General features: G+C 37.4%; 1 pseudogene; it reads left to right on the top strand.

Moving 5' to 3' along the window:
• Positions 1–310: 310 nt before the first annotated feature.
• LOC149259307 (uncharacterized) overlaps positions 311–11,344 on the top strand; it is a 49,371-nt pseudogene continuing 38,337 nt past the window's right edge.

The raw sequence follows: 11,344 nt of genomic DNA, 5'->3' as shown, positions 1-11,344 counted from the left end.
CACCCTAACCCCGCCTTCCACCCCACCGCCCCTCCCCTCCCTCGCCCACCCCGCCCTGCACCCCATCCCACTCCACCCCACACCCCCCCCCTCCCTCCCTCCCTCGGCCACCCCTACCCCCAACCTCCCCTCTCTCCCCCTCACCCTCCCCCACCCCGCGGACCCACCCACCCACCGTCGCACCCAACCCCACCCCACCCAACCAACCACCCGCACCCCTCCCTTGCCCACCCCAACCCCCGCCCTCCGCCCCCAACCCGTGCCACCTCGACGGCCCGCCCGTCAGCTCGAGTGGCCGTTTGATTCTCAGATGGTCACGCGACCCCACCCCATGCCACCAGAGCGAGGGTGGGTGGGCGGGCAGACCACGAGGGTGGTGCGGGGTGGGGAATCAGCCAACCACCCAGGCGGGCGGGCGGGGTGGCGCAGGGAGGGGACGAACGGCGGGGGTATGGGTGGGGGGTGGTGGTGGTTGGTCGGGTGGGGTGGGGGAGGGGGCGGCAGAGGGTGGAGGGGGGCGGAGGGTGGGGTGGGGTGCGGTGGGATAGGAGGGAGGGGGGAAGGACGGGGGTGGGGGTGGCTGAGGGAGGGGGAGCGAGGTTAGGGGTGTGTGAGGGAGGGGATGGGGTTGGTGGAGGGGGCGTGAGGGAGGGGGTAGAGGTGGGTGGTTGGGTGGGGTGGGGGCTAGGTGTGGGGTAGGGTGTAGGGGTGGAAGGGGGGTGGGCTGCGAGGGGGGTAGGGGACAGGGAGGGGAGGGGGGTATGGGTAGGGTGGCATGGGGGTTGGGGGGCGCGTATTATGGGATAGGGGGAAAGGGGGGTAAGGGTGCGGTGGGAGGGGGGTTGGGGGGTAGGGGTGGAAGGGGGGTAAGGGTGGCGTGGGGTGGGCGGCCGATTGTGGGGTGGGGTGGGGTGGCGTGGGCTGGAGGGGCATGAGGGGGGGAAGGGAGGGTGGCTTGGGGGTAGGGGGTGGTGGGCAAGGGGTAGCGGTGGGAGAGGGGGGGTGGAGTGGGCGTGGAGACAGGGTGGTGGAGTTTGGGGAGGGGCTGGTAGGGTGTGCAGAGGGGGCGAATGGCCGACCAATTACGAGATGGGGGTGCCCAGGGTGGGCGTGATGGGGTGGGCGAAGGGGCCGTGTAGGGAGGGGGGAGGGGTTGGCGTGTAGGGAGGGGGTGTGGGGGCGGAAGGGGTAGTCGGGCCGCCTGGGTGGTGCGGTGAGGAGCTGCCACAACCCCATCCTACGCCACCATGGCAGCCTGCCCATCCGCCCGTGGAGGTTGCGCGATTCTCGGAATCGCCTGCCACTCCGCGGATGGACGGGGTGGTGTCGGTGGGCTTCTGCCATTTCTTAGTGTTAATATTTTTTTAATTTCAATTATCTGATTATACAAATTAAAAATTTATGATATATTTTCGTTGTGGATTTAAGTTAATATGTTTTCGTTATTTACTGATTTATGTGTTTCTATTTTTCAGGAAAATGACATCAAAGAAGATTTTTGTGAATCTTTCTAGACCAAAGACTCTTAAAGGTGCATCTTCAAAAAACATTGGTGAACGAACTCCACCTGAGCTCATGGCTACAAATCTTTCAAGTGCCTCAAATGATAAGAAGATGATTTCAGACTAGAAGAATTCAAAAGAGGTGAAATTCCCATCAAGAATCTGGTATGTGAAAGAAAGAGAAAGCCAAAATGTGAATATATATCTATATATTGATATACCGAATGATGATGGAATTTTTGAGCTGATGGGAAGAGTCAGAGATATGTGTTCAGTACCAGACACTGAAGTTGTTAACATACTTACAAAAGCTCCCAAGTCACATGAAAAGATTAAATATCGACTATCATATTCATTGTATGACACGAGAGAGGTATCTACAAAGTTGTGTAAACAAATCGTAAATGAGATGAAACAAAACATCGTAAGTATTGTTATTTATATTTGTATTTTGCGTTTTTGAAAGTGTCTCGCTATATTTTTTAACTTTGTTTTTATTAACATATGATATTTTGTTTGGCAGAATTTTGTTGAAAGTTGTTCAATTAGGTTGGGAGGCATTCATTTCATAAAGAATGATATCATGAAAGTTGTCAGCAGTTTTTACTCAGTGTTAGAAGAAGATATGGAAAACAAGCAAAATGTAGTAATTGATGATGCTACAAAACTACATCCAAAGGATCAGAAAAAAGGCCTCTAGTGGATGAATCTAGCAAGGGTAGACAAGTTACTTTTCAGGACGATGAAGTTGAAACTGACAGTGAAGCATATGTTGCCATTATTAAAGATGACATTGGAACTGAGAAGAGCAGTAAAATACCAAAAGTAACAATGCCCAAGAATAAATCTGTTCAGAATGTTATGACGAAGAAAAGTAAAGTTGAAGATTTTGAAGTAGTCATTACCAGAAGTCAAGAACCTAGTGAAACTTCAAAAGAAAGCAAAGAAATCGTTACACCAGGCGTTGATTTAGAGGATGGCATTATCAAAACAGAACAAAATGCCATTCGACAAAATTTGACAAAGAGAAACTTAATTGATGGTGGTCGTACATTTCAGCTTAATGTCAGACAAACCTATAAGGCAAGTGAAGGACAATGTCAATATCAAGTCAGAAAGCGACACCATCTGCATGTTCACAACTTGAAGACATTGATGGGATACAATCCATATGCTCATGTGGTTAATTATGTGCTTCTTGTTGATCCAGTTCAATTTCCCAACAAAAAAGCATTTGATAAGTCAAAATGTTTTGAATACAATTATTATGTGCTTGGGGGGAACCATTTTGTAGAAGCTCAAAGACAATTGATGGAGGAATATCCCAATAACCCACGTTTTGAAACAATGAAATGTATCATTTATGCTGGTTTATTAGATACAGAAGCAAAGTTAGTGGCATGGGATCATAATTCAGATAATGAATATAGGATGTCTATGACTTTCATTCAAAGGGTTAGATTTATTCATAGTGAATTTCAAGAAAAATGTGGTGGGGATAGGATAAATGTTACTGCAGATTTCCGAAGGAATGTTGTATGGAAATAGGGTATCAAATTGAAGAGAAACCCAATTCAAAAGGTGGAAAACACAACCTTCCTAGTGATATATTCAGAGGTGTTGATAACATTTTCCAATTGGCATTTAGAACTAGAGATGTTTGGAAGTTGATTGATGAGATTTTTAGCATGTGGGAAAACATTGGCATTAAAAACTAGAAGGTCAAAAAGTCTAAGCCATTGATATGTGGCGATAGTAAATCAGCTCCTGAATTGAAGCAACTTCCAGAAGATATGACTATCACACCTTGGAAAGCAATGCAAGGAGTGAAAGATGAAAAAAATTTCAAAACAATATAATATTGTATGAAGTGAGAGGACTTATCATTGGAGGAAATGTCTGAGGAATTTCAAAAGTAAGTTTGTTGAATTATTTTTATTTATTTCTAGATTATAATTTTCTTTTAAATAAAACATGTTGTTCTTGGTAGTATTTGTTATACATATCATTATATTAACTTTTTGTTACTTTATCTATGCAGTCACAAAGTTTACATGAAAATTCAAGAACAAATGGTTAAATTGTTGAATGAAGATAATTGGGATGATGTTGTACGCAACTATTCAGATTCAAGTTCTACATCAACATTAAAATCTTTTTATCTTGCATTTAAAAAGGTATCTTGTACTATTTTTAATTTATAACTTACACATATATTTGTTTATTTTATAAAAGATGAAGAAGGATGATAATGGAGCGCCAACTAGCTTCAAAACCTTTATTGAAAAAATAAAGATTGAAAGACTGAGGAAGCAAAGTATTAAGAATGCAGAACTTGATCCAACTCTTACTCATTTCATTTGGAATGGGCTAGACACTATTCAATATCAAGTAATACAAGGCCACTGTGAAGACATTGCTAAACTCATACCTAAAAGGGAGTATGCCCTAGTTATTGCAGATATTTCCCATGGTTTCAATATTCCAAACATTGACTATGATAGTGACCCTTATACTTATCAAGCTCTTAGTAAAGTGGTTGCAGGATTTGTATAAGTCACGTCATCACCATTATGGAGATTTGTGACATTTCATTCAGACACACAATTGGCAATGATATTGTCAAGCTTCAAGGGGAAAACAAATTCAAGGATGCAGCTTACATGGTAAGACGTTTAAAATGTGTATTTCACTAATGTTTAAAAATTCATTTATGTACAAGTTGATTGAACTTTTACTTTTTCATAAGCAAAAGTCAAATCTTCTTAACTGTGAAGATCAAGTATTTATAAATGATTGTGAGTTCATTCATATTAATAGTTGGGCAAAAGATGATAGCTATATGTCTATGATTTTTAATCGGGTAAACAGAAAGAGTCATAGCCAAATACTGACTTATGATGCTGTTGTGAGAAAACTAACATATAAAGACAAAGAAGCAAAATGAGAGATAGTTAACATTTATCAAAAACCACAATTATTGATTAGTTATCTGATAGACATATGTTCAAATGAAGGAGATTGGGTTCTGGATTTATTCTTTGGCTCAGGTAAGTTTTATTATATGGAATTGAATTTCAATACGTCATTTTTTAATTAATATGTCATTATACTAATTTACTTCATTATTTCTTTTGTGCTTGATAATTAGGTACAACACTAGCATGTTGCCTTCAAAAAGGAAGAAATTGCATTGCAATTGAAAAAGATCCATTACAGTGCAATTTCATTCAGCAAAGAATTAATGCTCTTCAATTTCTTCCAGATGCAATGCAAGAAATTGGGTTGAAGAAAAGGGACTTTAGTGAATCACGTGTGGCAAAAAAGGCAAAGGAATCTCAACCACCATTACATAGGATGTTTGGAAAGACATACATTGGGAGATTCGCAAACATCAAAGATCCATTAGAAGACGAAAATGAGTTAAAGGAAGCAGAAAATATTGTGGAAGAAGACAATGATGAAACTCTGGAGGATGAAGAGTTTGGATTACGTGACATTGTTGATTAAATTTAAGTTATGCTTGGAAATCAAGCTCATTTTTTGTAACTATTAAGTAGTTATACTTGCAATGTTTTGACTTTGACATTTTATGAGAAGAATATACACTCAATTAAGGTTGTTATGCGTTTAATATTTGTAATATGTGATTTTCGCATTAATTTTTAAGTTAATCATTATTTTTTGAAAAAAATGATTATTATTATTATTTTGACATGAAGTTCATAAAAAACTATTATTTAACTATTTTTAGTTAAAATTTTCTTATAAAAATTGTGATTTTCGCATGCCAATTGTAGCAAAAAATTATCAAAACGTGTAGTTTTTTAGTTATATTTATGTTAAAAATGGCTATTTTTATGTCCATTGTTAAAAAATATTGTTTTTTAGAAACAATTATTTCTTGTGGATTGAAAAATTAATTAACAATGTATAAATATGTAGAATATCGAAAATTCAAAATATCGACCTTCTTCTTTAAATATGCAAAACAATAAAACCCTCACTACAAAAAAATAAAATGAAAATAAAAACAAGAAAATATGAAGAAAAAAACCACTTCAAAAATTATTAAATTTACAAAATAATTATTTACATTTCATACATTAAATTAAAAAAAAAAAAAAAAGGCCTTTAAGAAAAGGGCCTAGTGTAGGATTACCACATTTTTAAATCAGCATAAAAAACACTACCATTCTAAAACGCAATGTACATAAAAAAAATTATAGTGCCAAAAACTAAGCTCTAAAAAACACTTGTGTTCTACATCACCCATTTTCAAAATTGGGTCACTTTTTTGCTATCTCTACAAAACGGGTAACAGTATGAGTTCTCATTTCAAAGTTTACATTGTTCATAATGCATGCACTAGAAAATTTCAAGTCGTACTTAGTGGGAGGAAGTTTCATGTTCAAGACAGACCACAACAACTTGAAATACTTTTTGGATAAAAATTATCTCAATGTGAGGCAATAGAAATGGGTTAGTAGAATTAAGGTATATGACTTCAACATCGAGTATGTGAAGGGGGTGAATAATGTGGTGGTCGATTCTCTCTGTGGGATACTACTGGCATGCTCTCTCATTGATATCAACAGTGATTGAAAGGCACTTCTACTAGTTGAATATTCAAAGAATATTTTTTCATGTAACTTGATGGATGGAGTAATTTAGGATGACAGGTACAAGGTTGTCAATGATATCATCTTTTAAAAAGGGAGGATATTCTTGGTTCCTGAGTCATAGCTTAAAGAGAGGGTCATTAGGGCCATCAATGACTCGTCCCTAGCCAAACATCAAGGATTATTCAAAACATACATGCATGAACGAGAGAGATTTTCATAGAAGGGCCTCAAGGGGGTTGGCTGGATACATGTAGAAATATGCTCTTTTATTGTAGAATAAAACTAAGAAGACTCATTTGGCAGGTCTACTACAATAGTTGTTAATCCTACATAAAAAATGGGAAATCATTTTGATGGATTTAATTACAGGGATTTTAAAGGTACAAGGAAGAGACTGTATCTTTGTGGTGGTGGATAGACTAACATATTTTCTCATTTCATGATCATATCTTTTGACTGCTCAGTGACTAGGTGGCAGAGACATTCTTTCAAGAGGTTTTCAAATTGAATGGAGTTTCCAAACACATTATCAATGTCTGGTATAGTAGATTCCTCAGATGATTTTGGTAGGAATTATTTAGATTAGTCGACACACAACTAACCCTATGTAATAGTTATCATCCACAGACAAACGACTAGACATAGATCACTAATGAATGGGCGAATGGATATTTGAGGAACTATGTGGTCGGGTAGCATAAAACTTGGATTAGGTGATTGCACTTGGGTGAGTATTGTTATAACACCACCTACCATATGTTTTTCAAGATGACTCCCTTCAGAGAATTGTATGGGTATGATGACCCCATATTCCTTGATATGGCACTAGGAGACAGTAGGGCACTGATGGCCAAGGATTGGTTGCAGTAAGGGACAACATACTCTTAGAATCCTCAAGGACAAGCTACATGTATCCCATAATTAGTAGAAGATGTATGTGAATTTCCATATGGTGGAGCATAGCTTTAAGGAGGGTGGACCTATTTTCCTAAGACTTCAACCATATAAGAAATCATCCTTGAAAAATGGTGGCTCTAAGAAATTAAACCCATTATTCTGTTGGCCTTACAAGGTGATCAGGAAGACTGAGGAGGTTTCTTATGAATTGGAATTACTAAAAGAAAGCAAGATTCACAATGTTTTCCATGTATCTTTCCTTAAAAGGTTCTTGGACAACAAGTCAAGGCCACAACAAAGCTTCCATTTCTTGATGAGGAAGGGAAATTGGTCCTCGTTCTAGAGGAGGTCATGCACATGAGGGAAAGGAAGTTGAGGAGTAGAGTCATCCAAGAATATTTAATTTGATGGAAGGGATTTCCAGTTGAAGATACTACATGGGAAGGTGAATATGTATTGCAACACCGCAACTTGAAGTTACTTGAGGACAAACAAATTTGAGAAGGTAGGATTGTAATGACCCTCTCCGCTCCATAGAAGCATGAAATGTTTGGAGTCATAGCCTATCTAGATCCCATGGGATATTTAAGGAAGAAAAGGGGTCAATAGAATAAAATAATAAATAATTAAATAAAGGTGGTAAAAAATCACTTTATAAAAATAAAGCGACCCATGGTTTTTTCTTACCATCCATGGTTTTCAAAGGAGGAAAATATTATAAAAAAGAGAAGGAGACTTAGGGGGATTGGAGAAGAATTATTTTTGTATTAACAAGAGTTTGAGTAGATTACTAAGCGAGGGGGAAACACTTAATATTTCCCAATTTTAGTGTTCGAATATACACCCTAGCTAGTGGCAGTTTGTTTCAGTGGTTGTAAATCCACCTTAGCCAATCATTTGTGATTTTTGTAGGGAGACCAAATTGTTACATTTAGAGGTTAATTTGTGCAGTGAGGATCAATTTCAATTGAAGGAGGTTGATTTTACTGCATTGTAGGAGGTTGAATTAGAATGTAATTACAGGGGTTGAGTTATTATTTTCTTCCCAAGAGAGTGAGTCAATTAATTATGGATATGCCAAAATTTCTTAATTTAGAGGGTCGAATTAGTAAACCCATGAGGGCTACACATATTTTCTTAGAGAGGCTAAATAACTGAATTTATGGAGGTTGAAATTCTTGTGGAAATTATAGTAATCCAAAAGGTCTAATTTTTTTTGAATTTCTAGGGTCGGTTTTCCAAGATGGTTGAGTACTTGAGCGAATTGGAGGTTGATTTACCTAAGAAAACTAGAAGCTGAATCACTCTTCTCCAAGGGGTTGATTTGATCCATCAGTAGGGGAGCCAAGCTATCTAAATTCTAAGGCTGAATTTGTATGGACAAGGAGGGGTGAATTTATCTTATTAGAGCGCCTAAACATTGACAAGGAGGCCTGCATTGCGTATTGTAGAGAGGAAAAAATATTTTTTTGAGGGGATTAATTATTAAGAAGTTTAGAGGCAAACATTCTTAAGAGTTTATTCATCAGATTTTGTCTCAATATTTTATGTAAATTTCCTTCATAGAATTACATTAATAAATATAGCTAGAGTTGCAACATATTTCTAGTTTCTAGGTTTTTATATTCGTAAATTTTATTTGACATGATGATAATTTCTATTGTGTGAAATTGTGCAATCCTTATTGTGTTATTGGGGAGAAATTTATGGTATATTTTTTCGAAGCAATTTTTTAATTTTTTTTTAGTTAAGTAATATTAATGGATATTACAATTTCCTCCCACTTAGTCACTAGAGGATCTCCCTCCAACCTTAAGGTCTCTATGTGGCTTGCACACCAGGCTAGGGCATGGTCCTCTGATTTTAGCCACACAAATGAAGCCTTCTCTTCTTCCTCTATATAATGAACAATGAAATAAAATTCTAACTGATGCAACTAATGATTTAGCTTATAAGCGGCAATATTTCCTTGATACGACTTGATATCGACCTTCGATTTTATTTTAAACATGGACTATGAATGGTTCACAACACTCAAACTAGTTTGGTCATTTTTGGGTTCTTTCTGTGACTCCTATGTTTCTTTTCAATCTCTCGATCTTCCCTCTGATCAAACCTTTGCGTTGAAACCCTGATATTCTCTTAATATCATGAGCTTATTGGTCAAGGCCACCATGAAGAGATTCACATTATGGTTTATATCTGCAACTTGTGCTTCCAATCACAAAAACCTCTCCTTTGCAAGATCAAGGAAGTTATTCACAAATCCATAGGTAATGATTAGGGTTTTATGACATTTGGCTTAACTGATCTAGATCCCCTGCAAATCTCCCTAGTATATCCAAATAAACTTGTTGTGCAAGGAAAAATGGAAAAGAGGCAAGCAAAGTATAAAGCTAGGCATGACAAGCATTAGATCAATCATCATTTCCAAGTTCGTGATTAATTTTGGCTATACATTAGATAATTTTTTAAGTCTAAAATGAGCTTCCTAAGGAAAATTATAAAATAATAGAAAAATAATAAAATGAGATTAGATTACCTCATCAAATTTTGGAGTGAAAAAAGAAAAACTATTTTTTCAACTTGTATTTTAAACTTATCTTGCTTCAGTTTTACTCAAATTTCGATCGAGAGCACTCATTAGATGCAGAATTTAATTTCACATCCAAGGAGTATCCATGTTGAATACTTTCGATCGATCCTGCTACATAAAAAATGAGAAATACATGAAAAAATGTGATTGCAATCATGTTTTTCATGTATTTCTCATTTTTTGTGTAGTGGGCTCCATCGAAAGCATTCAACATGGGTACTCATCGGATGAAAAATTAAATTATGCATCCAATAAGTGCTCCCGCTCGAAATTTGAGTAAAACAATAGGGAGATATGTTGAAAAGTATCTTGTTCATTTTTTATTTTTTTATCATTTTACCTTTTTACTCCAAAAATGGTGAATCATCCGCCATGGTTGACATCATCATATTCAACTCTATTGGGTCTTATAAATTTGATTTTGGTTGTACATTTTTGTTTCAAGGCCCATTTTTTACATTAAAATTTCTCTAATGTAACAATAAAGAATGTCTTAGAGGCGAAGGCAGAAACCTCAAACTGATCAAGTATGGTCCATTTACAATTTTGGAAAAGATCGGTGAGAACGACTTTTGGTTAGATTTACATCCATATATGTAGATGTATTCAATGGTGAATGTTGGAAACTTGTAATTATATGAGCCCCCTATGATTATGGATCAAGATAAGAATCTTCAAGTTCCTTTCGTTGATGAAATTTCTCTTAAATATCTCAAGGATTTGCAAGAAGATGTTATTCTTAATAGGAATGTGAGGATTTCATGAAAAGGTGATGTTGAATACCTTTGTATGGGTTTAAAAAGAGTGCATCCAAATAAAGCACAACCACTTACTTGTTGAATAAAATCAAACTTTTGGTCTTGGAAGGATTCTCATAGTTAATCCAAATTGATAGGTTCAAATGATGAAAATGTTTCATGTCAAAGAGCTTGTCATGAGCTTTCCAACACAATTGGAATGAGCTCAAGTGGACACCATATCTAAAAGTTATGGCCTTCAAATGTTGAAGGAAAGACAAGGGTGAGACACACAAGGGTGACACATGCCACACCTAGAGGTTGACGGATGACACCATGTGGACCGACCAACGGTTACCATGGGGACCAACTAGAGGCTACCACATGAACCCTCTAGAAGGTCTACATGGACTAGATGCACGACATGTCAACTATGTATTGCAAAAATGTAGCAATTACAATATTTGAATGCCAAACCTAGTTGGCACAATTGTTACACCTTACCACTAGGCTAACTTGTGTGCAATGTTAAACTAGGAAAAGGTTATATTATTTATGTTGTTTTTTGAAAATGAGATTCCACAAAATATGCACCCACACAATTCAAACCATTGACCTCCCATATACCAACCCCAAGTCTTACCACTGCACCAAAGGTTGCAAATGTGTTAACTTATCTATGGATTCATTTTGATAAGATTATTTTTAGAGGTTATGCTAAATAAATGATATTATATCCCAAAATTCATGGTACCAACCTTGCTTTACCATTGCATTGTGGCTTAAAATTGTGAAATACATTATGTAAAAATTATTTTAAGGTGTATTTTCTAGAAAAAATTTGGTAAATAAAGGTCATAAATACTTTTTGTTTGTGGGAAGTAGATGGGAAGAGTATTCCAACAATGTTATAGTCTTCCTATGGGGCTCTTGAAGGCATTTTTAATGTAGGTTGGAGATCAATGTTGATGAAATAAAGCATTTCAA

The sequence above is a fragment of the Pinus tabuliformis genome, chromosome 6 (assembly GCF_031772625.1).
Source record: "Pinus tabuliformis cultivar Carrire ecotype Pingquan chromosome 6, CPIR1, whole genome shotgun sequence".
In the NCBI taxonomy this organism is placed as follows: domain Eukaryota; kingdom Viridiplantae; phylum Streptophyta; class Pinopsida; order Pinales; family Pinaceae; genus Pinus; species Pinus tabuliformis.
The sequence above is the reverse complement of the archived record's forward strand: the minus strand, read 5'-3'. Positions and strand labels throughout refer to the sequence as shown.